Here is a 14,256-nt window from a genome sequence, read left to right as displayed (position 1 = left end):
AGTAACCCGACCTGACTGGCGAGGCGAGGTGCGGGCTTGAAAGGCCCGGCAGGCGGAGGCTTCTGGAGGGGATCTGGAGGCCCCGGGGGGACCCACTTTCACGCACCCTGTCTGCTGGCGCGTGGACGGCTCCAAACCCGGGGTGGGGGCCTCGCTCTCGCCTCGCTGACTCGGCTCTGGCCGCCGCTCCCTCCCCTGGCCAGGCCTCACCGGGGAGTTAATGATTGATTTACTGGCTCCGCGCGGCCGGCGCCCTCCCAGTTATTTGTCCAAGCTGAGGAGTTGCTGGCGAGCAGCGCAAAGGCCGGGAGCGCGGGGGTCGCCCGGGAAGGGAAGCCGCGCTGCTGACGGGAACGAGCGACCACTTGATTAGCCCCCACTGAGCGGCTCTAGCCGTGTCCGGGGCGAACCTGCTGGAGGCCCGGGCCGGGCGAAGGGAACATTGGGAAGCGCCACACGTAAACGGGTTGGCAGCTGGTGATTAGGCCGCCCAGTTTTATGAGTCATAATGGGTCGCCCGCCTGGCCCTCAGCCTTATAGCTGTGGACTCGGCGCGCCGGGGTCCAGGCGGTGGACCGTTTCGGGCCGTGCAGAGGGGGATGCTCTGTGGGGGCTGGGCTGCCGAAGGCGTTGCGCAGGATTTCCTCTCATTTCTCGCAGAAGGCAACACAAACACCCTAAATCAAACCGCTCCGACAACCGAGGGCTCCACACAGACACATCAATAAGAATTTCGCCTCCCGCGTTCGAACGCACTGAAACACTTGTCCTATTTTTATGCAAATGACACCACACAAATAGATCTCGCAGGCCCGGGAGTGGGGCGAGAGGAGGAGGGGCGCTGCCGCCCCAGCCTGGGGGCTGTGAAGGGAGGAGGGAGTCCCAAGCCCGCACCCTGGGACCCGCGCCGGCTCGGGCACAGCGGGTCTGGTACTGGCCAGGCGGCCCGCCCTGCGCGCAGTGGCTCCCTGCCAGCGCCGCCAAGTCGGCCGCGTCCCCAGGCTGCCTGCAGAGGCGGATTAGGGAAGGAGCGAAGCGAGCCTGTGACTAATCGCGGGGCCTCGGACCGGAGCACCAAGGCCATGTGCGACTGACAGGATCGACACTAGCAGAGGACACGGCGACGCCTCGCTTAATTGCAGGCTTAAAAAATTGCCGCCTGAGCAGCTCCGGTGCGGAGCCACGGCATGCGCTCTGGGCTGGGGAGCGCGCCAGGGGGACCTGCGCTCTCGCCCGGGGGAGGGAGGTTTGGCGTCTCCTGGATCGAGGGACCCGGCCCTCCTGTCCGTTCCCCACTCTGCAATGTCCCCCCCACCCCGCTTGCGGACCGGGCTGTAGCTGAGCCGACCGGTAGAGTAAGATCCAGCTCCCAGGCCTAGGTTTCTGACCCTTTCCCCCGTGGGGCCCACGTTCCCCCTTCTCGCCATAGATCCTATAAAAGAGGCTATACAGTTGGAGGTGAGAGATTCCAACAAACCCTTAATATAAAAACCACACACGAGAACCACTTTCTTCTCTTCCCTCCCCTTCCTTCTCCATCGGCTGATACAAAGCCCCGAATGACTAAAGGGAGGGGAGAGGCAAGTCAAGACTTCAAGGAGCGAGGTCACCGAGTGCCAAAAACTCGGGGCCCACGGACACGCACCCTAGGCTCTTCACCCCTGGTCACAGTCCCTCTAGCCCAGACCTCCTTCCTGGAGCGCTGAGGCCTCTCAGGGGGAGAAGGGGGGAAGCGTTGGTAGGCCGACTGGCCTGTGTGTGAGAGGGGAGGGGGGAAGGCGGGGTGGCGGGGAACCCAGCGAGAGAAGTTTCCACCACGCTCTGGTCGGCTGCTGCCAAAATCCCCGGGCCCCTCCCCGCCCGCACCGCCTTCCGTTGCCACCACAAGTTTGGTTTAACGACAGCTCGGGACAAAAGCAAACGTTTTCTATAGACCCCGAAAACAAAAGGGAAAGAGACGCGCGCGGCGGCCGAGAAGCGGCTGCTAGCGTAATGGTGCCGGGCGGACAGCAGAGCATTAGAACTGCAAAAGCCTCGCGGGCGGGAGGAAGTGCGAGGCGGGAGGCGGGAGCGCGGGGAGGGCGGGCGGGCGGGGGAGGGGCGCTGCGCCATGTTTCCGTGTCACCCGCCGAGTCGCCGGCGCTGGGCTTGGCCGCCGGCTCCCGCCTGCCTCCGTAACAGCAGAAAGCGTGCGATTAGCAGCCAGACAGGCGGGGACTCCGGGCCCGCGGGGCCGCCGCACACGCCGCCCGAGGCCCGGCCCCGCGCCCCCCCGCCCGCCGGGTAATCATCCTCCTCGCTGCAGCGCTGTGTGCACTCTCATTAGAGCAGGGAGGCTTTTCTCTGCGCACTCGCTCGGCTCCCGCTGGCAAAACAACGCCTTCCCCGGCCGGGCCCTGGGCCAGGAGCTCCGGGGAGGGCGGGACGGGGGAGGGGGGGTGAGGCAGGGCAAGCGGCGCAGGTCATCTCGGCTGCCCGATCTCCTCTGGGCACACAGGAGATGGGGAGGGTCCATCGGCCCTGCCCACGCCGCGTGGCAAAGTCCGAACCCCGTACCAGTGCCGCCATGACCTACTCTTGTCCCCCGCCGGAGGCTAGAATGGGGGCCATGGGGAGATGAGTGTGTCTGGTTTGGAGAGCGGGGGCGGACACCGGGAAGACTCCCAAAACAGGTTTTGTCCCATCTATCTTGCGAACGACCTCCTGATGCCAGAAGCTGGATCCCAGGGGTGGCGGCCCTTCGACCCTCAGGGAGACCCGAGTCCCCGAGCTTCGGGCTTGATCGCACAGAAAGGGTGGGAGTTGGGGGCGGCCAGGGCGCGGCTGCGCCTGGCCCTGAGCTTCGGAGCCCCATTTTCTCCTCCGCGATCTCTGCACACAACAGTAGGCAGCCTCTCCCGGCACCACGCGCCCAGCTGCAGGGCCCGGGAGCAGGTGTTCCTGCCCGGCCGGAGTGGCGGCTCCGCGCCCCTCCTGTCCCAGCTGCCGGGGGGAGCCGCGCTGATGGCGGTGATAGAGGAAGGGCCCGCTGGACCTCGAGAAGGGTCCTCCGGGTTTAAATGGGGATGCCCCAGGGCGAAGGCAGCCGCCTGGGACTAGGAGGGATCGAAGGTGACGCGCGACCAGCCCTCGTCTGGAACAGCCCTAGGGGCCAGCGGAGGCCGCTCGGGGCGGCGCAAGGGCTTCCGGTCCCGGTGACTGCGGCGGCGGCGGCGGGGCGGCTGGGAAGTTCCCGGGGCGGCCGCGAGGAGCACCCTCCCCTGGCCGCCGCCGCCGCGCAGCTTTCGGAACGGCGCCCTAGAAGCCTCTCGGCGTCTGGCAGCGCCACTCTCGGCCGGCGCGGGGATAGGGGCTGCGGGGTGGTCCGGACCCAGCCCCCCGCAGGGCGGGGGAAGGGGGGCCGGAGACCCCGCGGGAGCTGCGGCGCGCTTCCCTTCCCCCGCTCCTCGCCGCCGCCACCGCTGATATGGCGGGCACGTGAAGCGCAGCTCGGCGCCTCGGCGCCAGCCAGGGAGCGGCCTGCCCCGCCGGCTCAGCTTACCCGCGGGCCCAGGAACGCGGAACCGAGCCCGGCCGGGCCCCGCAGAGCCCGCGCCCCCGCCCCGCTCCCAGCTCGCCGCGGCCCCGCACCCCCTCCCCGCCCGCGCCTGGCCTTGGGGCCGCGCCAGACTGCTCGCCCGAGGGGAACTCAGGCTGACTAATGGGACGCGTGTGGGCCTTACGTGAGGCCCGGCTGTCAGCGGATGCCCGTTTGCTTGGCGCCTACGCCGGGGCCAGGCTTTTCGCGGAAGGGCGAGAGGAGGGGTTTCCCCGCTCGGCGGTTTCGGCTCCCCGGGGACTATCCGGCCGCGGCTAGCCCCGGGCTTTAGGTCGTGCCCGGAGAGGGCAGACTCGGTGTGCGCCCAGCGCCGAGTTGCGAACCCGGGATGGGGGGTGAAGAAGTGGGAGCTCGGGAGCTGTAAGCCGGAGGTGGGCGCAGAGGTTCATCAACTCAGCCTGGGGCGCCTGCCTTGATGTTTGCGATCTGGGGCCAGCGGCTGGGCTGGGGGGGATTTACAGGCCGCCCTGCGGGCCTGGAGTTCAATACCGAAACCTCCCTCAACAAATACATAGTCTTCCGGAAACCCCTTGGTGAGATTTTTGTGCGAGAAAAGAATTTTATAAGACTCCCCGAGAGTCCGGTTCGGCTGAGAGTTCTCGGGGTCCGGGGCGCATGACGCCTTTTCCTTCCTTTACAGGGACCTGTAAAAATCAGCAGAGTTTCTTATTATTTCGCATTAACAACCGCTTCGTGTTGACATAGTTATATGATCCTCCCAAATATAACTACCTGTTTAGTTTTAACACACGAGCGCGATGGTGAAACACAAACAGCGATCAGGAACTCAGAGAAGGAAAACCCGGCTGCGAGCCTGGGGTTGGATGCAGGATAAATCCTCATCACGCATCCCTGGTTTTATTCAGCCTAATTACACTAGTAATCCTGCCCCCCACGAGAAAGCCTGAAACCCTGTAGTCGAGGTGCGACTTTTCCTGGGGAGCCCCGCGGATGGGGAGGGGTTGCTGGTGTAGAGAAGGTGAGTTTTAAATGTCAGTTCCAAATGAAAATGCTTTCCTTCAGCCTTTTTCTTTTTTTGATGGTTTTCGAAAGGAGCATTTTTGTGAGATAAGAAGTGACCGATCAAAATCGCTGAGGGGAGGTTGTAAGCAGCCGCTTTGCCTCAGCTTAGCGTTATCTTATCTTTCACACTTGCATGGCGGAAAAAAAAAATTGGCTTATCTTTATCCCCACCCCCTTCTCGCCTTAATTGCTAAAAAACACTGGTGTGTTAAACGGGGAGGAAGGAGGTCTCTGGATTGTCAGTGGAAAGGGAAGATTCAAAAATGTGGGCGCCTGGGGGGAAGCCGGGGTAGTAGGGTTTATTCTTTCCCCCAGGCCTTTCTTTTTAGTACAACGTAGAAGGTCCAGTCCGGGGTGGAAGGCTCTATGGCAAGATTTAAAAAAAAAAAAAAATCTGGGGATGGCCTTGGGTCGTGTGGCTTCCCTAGGCCTCACTTTCTCCGCGGTGCATTTACCAACCTCTTCTCCCCTTCGTCCCTCAGAAGCTAGCGGTGGGTCTCGGGTTGAGGCCTCTCACTCTGCCTTCATTCCTACCCCCCCCCATACACGTCCCCCTTTTGGGGAGGGGGATGCAAGGCTGGGACGCGTGGCCTGCTGGAAATCATTAAAATATATGCGAGTGTCTGCAAACACACACTTTTAAATCATGGCGTTTCCCCTCCACGCTGGTATATTTAAACTCCAGAGCGAGCTGGATCTCCTCCCTCTCAGTCGTTTGTCTGTGTCACCGACAGGCCGCTAATGGCCGGGCTTCCAGGCGCTGTGCATTATGCATTAGCCTCCTCCCTCCGCCGCACACAGAAGGTTCTGTCAGGCCTCGCAAAACAAACCACCCTGCGCACCCCCCACCCCCCGCGCTCGCGGCCGGGGGCTGCGCGACTGCCAACGTACTGGAGACGCCTGGATGGGGGGAGCATCGCGGGCGAAGGCCGAGCAGATTGGACCCGGAGGGGGGAGGGAGGGAGGGAGGGAGGGAGGGGGGGAAGTGCAGCGGATTAGGCCGTTTGGAATCCCCAGCCCTGCGCTAGCCCCAAGCTTTGCTCCCTGGCTGACCTTCCCGGGGCAACCGCCCCGCGCCACTCACCTCTGCGTCCGACTTTGTGGTGGCCTCAGAGGTACTTAGGGACAGGCCAGCGCCGCGTTTTCATCTGCTGGGCGGTACTCCCTTCCTGCCCCGAGCGAGGGGCTGGCGGAGCCTTCCACATCCCTCCAGTCCCCGGGATAGTGCCCACGAAGGGGCTCAGGGTGGTGCGTGTCCGCAGGGGTCCCGCGGCCACCGAGGAGGGAAGCTGCAAATAAAACGGCTCGGGCGGAAGGCCGCCCTGCTGGGTCTGCGAGCGAGGAGTTGGTGTTCTCCGCCCCCTCTCCCCGCGGTTCCCACTCACTGACCCCGACTGGGTAAAATATGAGCTGGAGGCACCTCGCTAAATAAGCAGCCGGGGCGGGACGTGGCGTCTGAGTTTATCTACAGGAGCATCCAGCCCAGCTCGGTGGCTTCGAGGGCTCTTAAGCAGGGGCCAGGTGGGGCGCAAGACGGGGCCTCCCCAAGCCGCCAGTATTTATGTTCATTCGGCTGACATTCGTCTACCCAGCAAGCCCCTCAGTGTCAGCGGTAGTTCACCCACCGATGCCTGGTCAGAGCCTGAAATCTAGCCCAGACCAGAAATTCTGAGAGGCAGTTGCTACTACCGTGTTGGGCCTGCCTTCTGGACCCTCCTCCCACAAACGCCCAGTAACCGTTCAAAGACTAGACAGAAAGAGCAACTGTCTTCAATCTGGAGACCCCTAAGTCTAGCAGACTCCTACCAGGGAAGGCAGCTACCTTTAGATGTTTCCAGATAAGTGAAATCCCTGGGACAAGGATGCCTTGTGCTTGGAAGATGGGCCACTGGGTCTTCTAAGTGCCACTTGGTAAGCCCAGAGCTCTTTTACAAAGTGACCGGGGAAGACTCTTATTGTAGGTGTTTGTTTTTAAAAATAGTTAACATTAACAGGCTAGCTCACACTATATAGAGTAAAAATGCATTCTCTGTAATCACACAAATCCCACCTATTCCAATAACCAGTGGCATAGACATGAGAACAGTCTCTGAAGAGTGTCATCGGGGCCTACAGAGCTTTATGACTTAGTTCCTGCGAGTATGTTACAAACAAACCCCACGCACCATGTTAGGGCCCTGGGGTCCCCCAAACACCAGGTAAGAACCGCACCACGGGATGCATGGCCTTTCCCCTAGGCCTTGGGTGGTGACTGAAGGTGTGGAAGAGGGCCTGGCAGACCTTACGCAGTCAGCCTGGCAGGAAAAGGGCGACCAGGCTCCAGGCCTGCTCCCCGGAAGTGCCAACCTGCTTGTCTCCAGTTGCAGAGGCTGGATAGAATCCGCAGCAGGAGAGTGCCCGAGAGCCATAGGTTATAACTGGGAGACCCTTCCCAGGGGACAAGAGGCAGGTGGGAGAGGAGTGGCCCTGCGGCTCAGTTGGAAGCACCTCGCCATTCTGTGCCTATTTCTTTATTTCTCCGCTGCCTGTGCGGCCTCCCCTCCCTCGCGCTCACTCGCTGGCTCTCTCCCGCCGCCGCCTCCTTTGCTTTCATTGAAATCCTCCCCTTGCTGAGTGCCGAGTGTAGCAGCCTGACCCCCAGGTCAGCTCCTGAGGGACTCGTGGGAGGGCAGGGGAGGAGGGAGCAGGAGTGGGCCCGCACAGGCTGCAGGCTCCACGGTGTCCCCACTCCCGGAGCCCCTTCCCAAGTGAGGACACAAGCCGGGACTGCCATTCCTGAGCTTTCTGCTTCTCCTCCCTGGAATAATGCCAACTAACTGGGCCAATAGGTGTAAACTCCCTCCCCCTCCTCCACCTTAGAGCACCTCAGGAAAAATCTCACATTTTAATCCCCAGTGAGTCATGAACCCCCTCCCCCCCACGTACATTCATGCCTCTTAGGACTGCCTTAATAAGATATTTTTTAAAGTCCCACAGAGTTGCAAAATATATCCCTCGGAGATGGAAGAGAAACCTTTTAATCCCACCAAGGATACCACGGAGGCAAGACTCCTTAAAAAGGGGTGTGTGTGTGCGCGCGCGCATGCTGCAAATTACGTCAAAGGCGAATTTACTGGTCTGTTTGTCTCCAGCATCAAATTTCTCCCACAGTCAGCCCTCCTCTGGCCCCTTCGCATTTACGGCACCGCCCCCCTCCCCAATTCATTTTAACTTTTAAAGTTAGACAAACAGGCCCCTTTGTCAGCAGCCCCGGGAGGCCACAGGACTCGGAGAGGCAGCAGAATCCGTGTTTTAACTTGGTTCCTGGATTTTCCAAAAGTTCTGGACGGTTACACGCAACTTTCAACTCCGGGAAAAGCCTGTGCCTGGGGGGAGAGTTGGGGAGGCATGGGAAGGGGAGAGAAGGTGGCCGGGCATGGGGCCAGGGTCTCTGCGGTGGCCTAACTGAGCCAGAAGAGCCTGGCACGGCTCCGCACTCACCCAGGCCAGCTCTCCCTCTCGGCCCACAGTGGCACAGCGGCCTCCTTGCCTGGAACCGCATTCAGAGTGTTTCCCCACAAATACCCGACTTCAGCCTTCCCGGTTATTTTAGATTTGTTTTGAATAAAGAGTTGCTTCAAAAAGAAATGTTGCTACAACACACAACCAGAGGCCTTTTCTCCAGCTGTGTCTGTAACTTGCATGCGTTCAGTCTAATAACTTTTAATGTCTGGCCCTAAAATGTCTTTATAAAAAATAGCTTTACAGCATAATAGTCCAGGTGTCTTTCTGCTTGTTACCGGAGATTAAAAAAATGTGTGGGTTAGCCTTCAGAGACATCCACCTCCAGAGAGACCAGGAAGAAAAAGGCGTACATTCCATTATGCAGGCACGGGTCCTGGAAACCGTGGCGGCCCAGCAGGGCTGGGAACTGCTCACAGGGGCACTTGCCCGCCTGTCTTTTGCATCAGTTGTTTTAAGCAGCTCTGGAGCATGAAGATTTAATTCTGCCCGAAGTTTCGGGTTTCAAACGGTAGAGATGTTTCACTTCTGCTTTGAAAAGGGCTGTTTTTATAACTATGTACTGAGAACTAAAACAGAATAAATAAAATCGCACCTAACACCAGTCCTGCAGTCAGTATTAAGTCTAATTTTTTAAAGGGATCTACTAGCTAGAGCTGATTTTGGCCTTGACCTTGACTTAGTAATCAACTTGAGATGCTTTTGATTATTTTTGGCATGGAGACACTCCAGGATATTTTAAAACTTTCCGTGTGGATTTACAGGCCACCTCCATTTCGGATTGATGTTCTCATCGAGCCTGCACCATCTTGTCCTTAGGCAGAAAGAGACTCCCCCACGTTCAGCATAAAAAGAGCCTATCCAGCAACGGAGTGGGGTCACCTTTTGCGGCGGTGTCCGGGCCCGGTTAGGCCGGAACACCCCTCCCCCGCTCCCACCCCTTCCCGCCCGCTTCACGAACTGGGGCTTCTCGGCTCGCCCTAGAGGCTCTGCGCTCTGGGGAGGCCGGAACCTCGCCTCTCCGCTTCCCCCTCTCGCCTGCCTGCCCCTGCCCTCCCCCCGCGCCCAGCGCCGCGCCGGGTGCGCTGGAGAAGCTCAATACGTGTCAATTGAATTGAACTGCTGCGGGCGCAGGCTGTACGCCGCCGCCGAGCTCCGATCAGCACGACGTTACCGAGTGGAAATTTATGGAGCGAACGGTGTAAGCCAAAAGTTGCTCCCTGCCAAGGAAAATAAAACGCGGGAGATAATCTCCCAAGGCAGGGGTGAGGGGCCAGGACAGACCCTGTAATCATCTGAGATGCAGACTGTGAAATGCCCGAGAACGGGGAGAAATTCTGGTGGATCTCCACTCCCCTACCGCCCCCACTCCCGCCTCCTTGTGCCCCACGGGCTGCCTCCTCCATCCCCCGCCTCTCCAAACAATTCCCACACAATCGAAACGTCCGGGGAACTCGGGCGCGGAGTTCGGGCGGAACGGCCACCGTTGCCCAAGGTAGTGTTTTCAGGTAGCTCTTGACACCGAAATGGTAAAGGGCTTCTCCGGGAGGAAGGGGGGACCCAGGGTGGGGATGGGCACCGAAGCGCACTCGCCAGGCTCTGCTTGGTTTCGGAGGGGACGCACGACCGGGAGAGCGCAGCGCTGGTGGCGAGAGGAGGCAGCGGCGGCTGCCGCTGGGGTTTGACAGCTTTGGCTGAGCCGAGTGCTAGGCGCTTTATGGTAATTGCGGTCCTCCACTGGCCTTCTGGGTAGCGAGGGGAGTCTCGGCGCGCGGCTGGGAGAGCCGCCCCCGCCGCCCCCCATCCCCTCGGCTCAGGATCAACGGGCCGCCCGCGCCGCCGCCGCCGCCCAAGTCGGTCTCTCGCTCGCCCAGGACGCGCGCCCGGGCGGGGTGTGCGCAGCCAACTCGGTCCAAGCGGGGGAGGGGAGGACAAGGGGCGAGGGGGACGCCACCCAAGTGGTCTGGGGTTCGGACCCAGATAGGCGAAACGCGCCGGGAATCGATGACGGCTGGGGAAACTCGGACAAACCTTTCTTGGGGAATCACCCCTCCGACACCCCACCGCCCAGGCGCTGCAACGGAGGGTGAGCGGAGGGTGAGCGGAGGCTGGGGGAGCTCAAACTTGCGAGAGCTGGAGGCGGCGGCGGGCGGGCGGCTGTCGCCCGAGCGCTGCGCCTGCGGGGGGAGGGGAGGCGGCTGCTGGGAGGGAGGGAGGGAGGGCGGGCGGGAGGGCGGAGGGAGGGGGAGGAGGAAGAGGAGGGAACCAGGGAGGGGGGACGCGTTGGGATCGCGGCGTGCGGCGGCAGACGGAGCTTGGGCTCCCAGCGGCGAGGTGAAGCAGAGCTACGCTCCTTGCTGAACGCGGACCGAGCTCGGCGGCAGCGGGGAAGACGCGCCGGAGCCCAGACCGCGACCGAGAGCGGGAGCGAGGCGGCAGCGGCGGCGGAGGGGGAGCCCGCGAGCTGCCGGGCGGGGAGCCCAAGCCGCGCTGTCGCCGCGCAGGGAAGACTTGGCCAACACACTCACACACACACATTCACACACCCAGCCCGAGCGGGCGCTCGCGGCTAATCGTCAACATGGCGCTGGGGCTCCTGCCCGAGCGCGGGCGGCAGCAGCGGCGACGCGAGAGCTGCTGAGCCCGGCCGAGCCCGGCCCAGCCGCCAGAGCCCGGAGGATCGCGCGGGGCTGTCGCCACCTGCCCGGAGGCTTTGAGCCCGCCCCTCCCTGCCCCGCCCCCACCCGGCCCAGAGCCCACCCCTCGGCGGGGCCGACCCCGAGGGCAGCCGGCTGGCAGCAGACGGCGAGGGAGGCGAGCGAGCGCGGCGCCGCGAGCGGGTTGCGGGCAGCGGGGGACGGCAAACTTTGCTGTTCGCCGCGCTTCCCCGGCCCGGCCCCTTCTCCCATCGCCAACGTCGCCACCCCACTTTCCTCCAACCCCGCACATCTCTCCCCACCCACCCCACCTCCCGTCGCTTCTCCTCGCCGCCTCGACTCTGCTCCGGGGAAAACTTCAAAGCGCCGGATCGCAGGCTCCCTGCTTACTCCCCGGCTGGGGATTTCAGGTCAGTGCCCGGAACACCTTTCCCCGCGGAGGCCGCGCGGGCTGGCGGGCGTGCGTGCGGCGGGCTGCAGTCGGCCCCCTCCCTCGGGGCCCAGACTAGCGGCGGGTGGCTCCTCTGACTCTCTCGCGTACCCCTCGAAGCTTGTGCCTCGCGCTTCACTTTGGCTGCTTTGCTCGCTTTCGTTTTTATTTCCTAGCTGTAAGTTATTAAAAATGCAGCCAACCTAAGCGGCCCGGCGTGGGCTTCGGGGAGGGAGGGGCGCGGCGGTGGGGGGGGCTGCCGCCCCCCTGGGGGCTGGGAGGAGAGCAGGGAGTTCGCGGAGTGGAAGTTTGCAGGCAGTGTGTGCCTGTGTGCGCGGGAGCGCGGTCGTCGCTGAGCGCCGCGAGTCGGGCGGGGGGGACGGGGGGGTGAGCTGGGCTGGAAGCTGGGAAGCTCGGCTCGGCGTTAGCTCGCTAGCAGGAAGGGGAGGGCGGCGGGTTCCCGTCTGCTTTCTTTTTCGACTCGGGAAAGAACTGTAAAAACCCCCAGCCGCCGCTGCCTCGTCTCGCCTCTCCGGAGGCAGCTCGTTCTTGCTCGTGGAACGACGGCGTGTGCGTGCGCGAGGGTGTGTGTGGCGGGCGCCCCGGGCCGAGCCGAGCTCGACCTGCCGCCGCTGCCGTGCGACTCGGGAAGGGAGTCCCGGTTTTTTGTTTTTTTTGGGTTTTTTTGGCTTGCTCCAAAGCGTGAATCACGTGGATTAAAAAAAAAATACTAGGAAATCGAGCAGAGCGAGGGGTTCCGACTCGGCCCGCCCGCCAGCTAGCCAGTCAGGTCAGACGCTTTGTTTTGTAAATGTTCTTTTAAAATTTTAATCTGCCACCCTGGTCCACCCCCACCTTCCCCGCGACGTCGTGGGGTTGGTTTTAAGTTGTGAGACCCCAGGGGTGGGGGTAGATCGTGCGGGGGTGGGGGCGGCGGCGGGCGGGGGGGCGAGACCTGGGTCCTCCTCTGGGTAGCGTGGAGTCTGGTGGAAAGCCCTGTAGGGCGTGTGCGAGTCTGCGGCCGGAGGAAGTTGGTCCCACTCGGAGGGCGTGCGGCGCAGAGGCAGAGGGCGAAGAGGAACTTGCGCACCCGGGCGCGATCCTCGGCCGAGGCGGGGAGGGCGAGGCGCCGCTGCGCCGCGGGGCCCGCGCTCGGAGCAGGCGGGCGGCTGCGCTGCAGAGCCTCCGCCAACTAGGGGGCTCGGGGCGGCGGCGACGTGCTCCTGCTGTTTACCAAGCAAGCCCCGGGGCGCCGTGTGCGGAGTAGGGCGGCTCGAGGCACGCGTGGTCCCGGCGGGCTTCCCGCCGCCTGCACTCTCGAGTGGGCACGTCCCCGGGTCCCTGAGACGGCTGAGCCTGGCCGCGTGTAGGCCGAAGCCGGGGCGAGGCTTAATTTGCAGTTAATGAATCTTTTCCAGAAAGTCCGCGATCTCCAGCTAGAGGCTGTGAGTGCCCGCGCGCGAGGGCGCGCGCCGCCGGCGTCTAAAGGGTTGGGGGGTTGGGGGGATGGAAGAGCGAAGGAGGGGGGAGGGTTATGTGTATTTAAAAACAAACCTTAAAAAAAGAAACCAGCGCGCTTCAAATAGGTATTCGTACAGCCTCCTGTGTCTAGAGTAGACAGCTCAGGGTTTTAGCTGTTTTTTTGTTTGTTTGTTTTTTTCTTTTTTGAGAGAAGGCCAGAGGAGGGGTAGTGGTATTTGCTTCTAGGGGTAGTCTCTGGAGAAAAATCCTTAAAATGACTTGGGAATAAAAACGAGGAGGAAATGGCCCACCCCAGAAGGTGGTGGGTGGTGAACGCAGACAGACTTGGGTATTTCTAGCCATCTGACACTTCCTGTGGCACTGGAAACGGACACCGCGGGCCGAAATCAATCCTTACGAGGTGTTGGATTCGGTTTGGCCAACAGAATTGCTTGTGTGGAAGGCATTTTAATTGTCGGCCTCCGAGACTCCTGTACGTGGACACTTGGAAAATACATTTGCTTCTCGACCCTTCCCACTCCACCCCCGACCTGTTATCTGGTCTGGGCTTTGCAGTGTTGGTTCCCGTGTTTATTTTGGGCATGATTTCACCGCGAGGAGGAAGGGGGGAGATGGCGGTGATTAATATGCCGTCCAGGTTTAATCCGAGGCTGGCCTTTAGTGTGCGGGTTTACGCCGCCACTCACCGGGATTGCCTGGGGTAGTGGGGGGGGCGCGGGGTTCGGGCGCCAGGCGCTCCGCGGGCAGGTCGGGGTTGGGGCTCGGACGGCCCCAGCGCTGTCCTTTGAGGCGCTGTCACCAGTAGGTGACTGAGAGTTAATTAGGAAGTGTTCTCCGGATCAATGGGCCGCACAGCTCATTAGCGATTCTCTCCAGCCCTTTGCAGGGCCGGCCGGGCCTCTGCCTCCCACACAGGCCGGGGCCCCGCGGCCCGGGCTGCGGAGAGCGCCTCTGGGAAGTGAGGAGGGACGGGCAGCGAGGGGCGACCGGGAGGCGAGTGTAACTTCGCCGGGCGGCGCGTTGCGTGCGGCGCCTCGAGGCCCGCGCTGCCCGCTCTTTCTTCCTGCTCTCGGTCGCCTCGACTGTGTCTTTAACTCGCTCCCGCTCGCGTCGCTGCCTGGCTGCTCCTCCCCGCCTCCCTCGCCTATCTCTTGTTCTCTAAGCACGACGCCTGTGCTCCCCGCCCAGTTTGGGATTAGACAAGATAAAAATAGGACTGCCCAGCGCGCAGAGCTGTGACTGTGCCCCGGCAGCCGGGCTGGCGGGAGCGCTGTGGGCCGGGGCCGGGGCGGACCCGCTGTGCGCTCGGGGCAGCCCGAGCCCGTAGACTCCCACCCCGACCCTGCAGGCACGGTCACGCTCCAGGGTTCTGTCCGCCGGGAACCGTGCGGGCAGGGGGACCTGGGTAGGGTCTCCGCGCTCTCGCGGGTGTTGTTGGTGTGCCTGTGATAGATCGGTCTAGACAGGCATGCAGGCTCCCTCCCGGCTGAAGGACGGGAAGGGGGGGGGGCGGGCCGCGGAGGCGGCGGCAGACTCCCGTGAGCGAGCGAGCCTTCGGGCCCAGC

The 14,256-nt window shown here is 62.4% G+C and overlaps 1 protein-coding gene across 15 annotated transcripts in view; it reads left to right on the top strand.

Annotated features, from left to right (window-relative positions):
- Positions 1 to 14,256, top strand: part of BCOR (BCL6 corepressor) — an 86,108-nt gene that overhangs the window by 31,575 nt on the left and 40,277 nt on the right. For 4 of the 15 annotated variants that reach the window (XR_014292491.1, XM_082609992.1, XM_082609990.1 and 1 more), the window contains exon 1: positions 10,414 to 11,189. The exons of 1 other annotated variant lie outside the window; for it this stretch is intronic. The gene's annotated coding sequence lies outside the window, so the exon portion shown is untranslated. Of the gene's footprint in view, positions 1 to 9,595; positions 9,618 to 10,411; positions 11,190 to 11,578; positions 12,000 to 12,158; positions 12,655 to 14,256 lie in introns of those variants that run through there. 10 more of the 15 variants (XM_082609995.1, XM_082609996.1, XM_082609994.1 and 7 more) reach the window with 5 other exon arrangements.

This window comes from Mesoplodon mirus (genome assembly GCF_964341445.2).
Source record: "Mesoplodon mirus genome assembly, chromosome: X".
Taxonomy (NCBI): domain Eukaryota; kingdom Metazoa; phylum Chordata; class Mammalia; order Artiodactyla; family Ziphiidae; genus Mesoplodon; species Mesoplodon mirus.
This window is presented reverse-complemented; position numbering and strand designations above follow the sequence as displayed.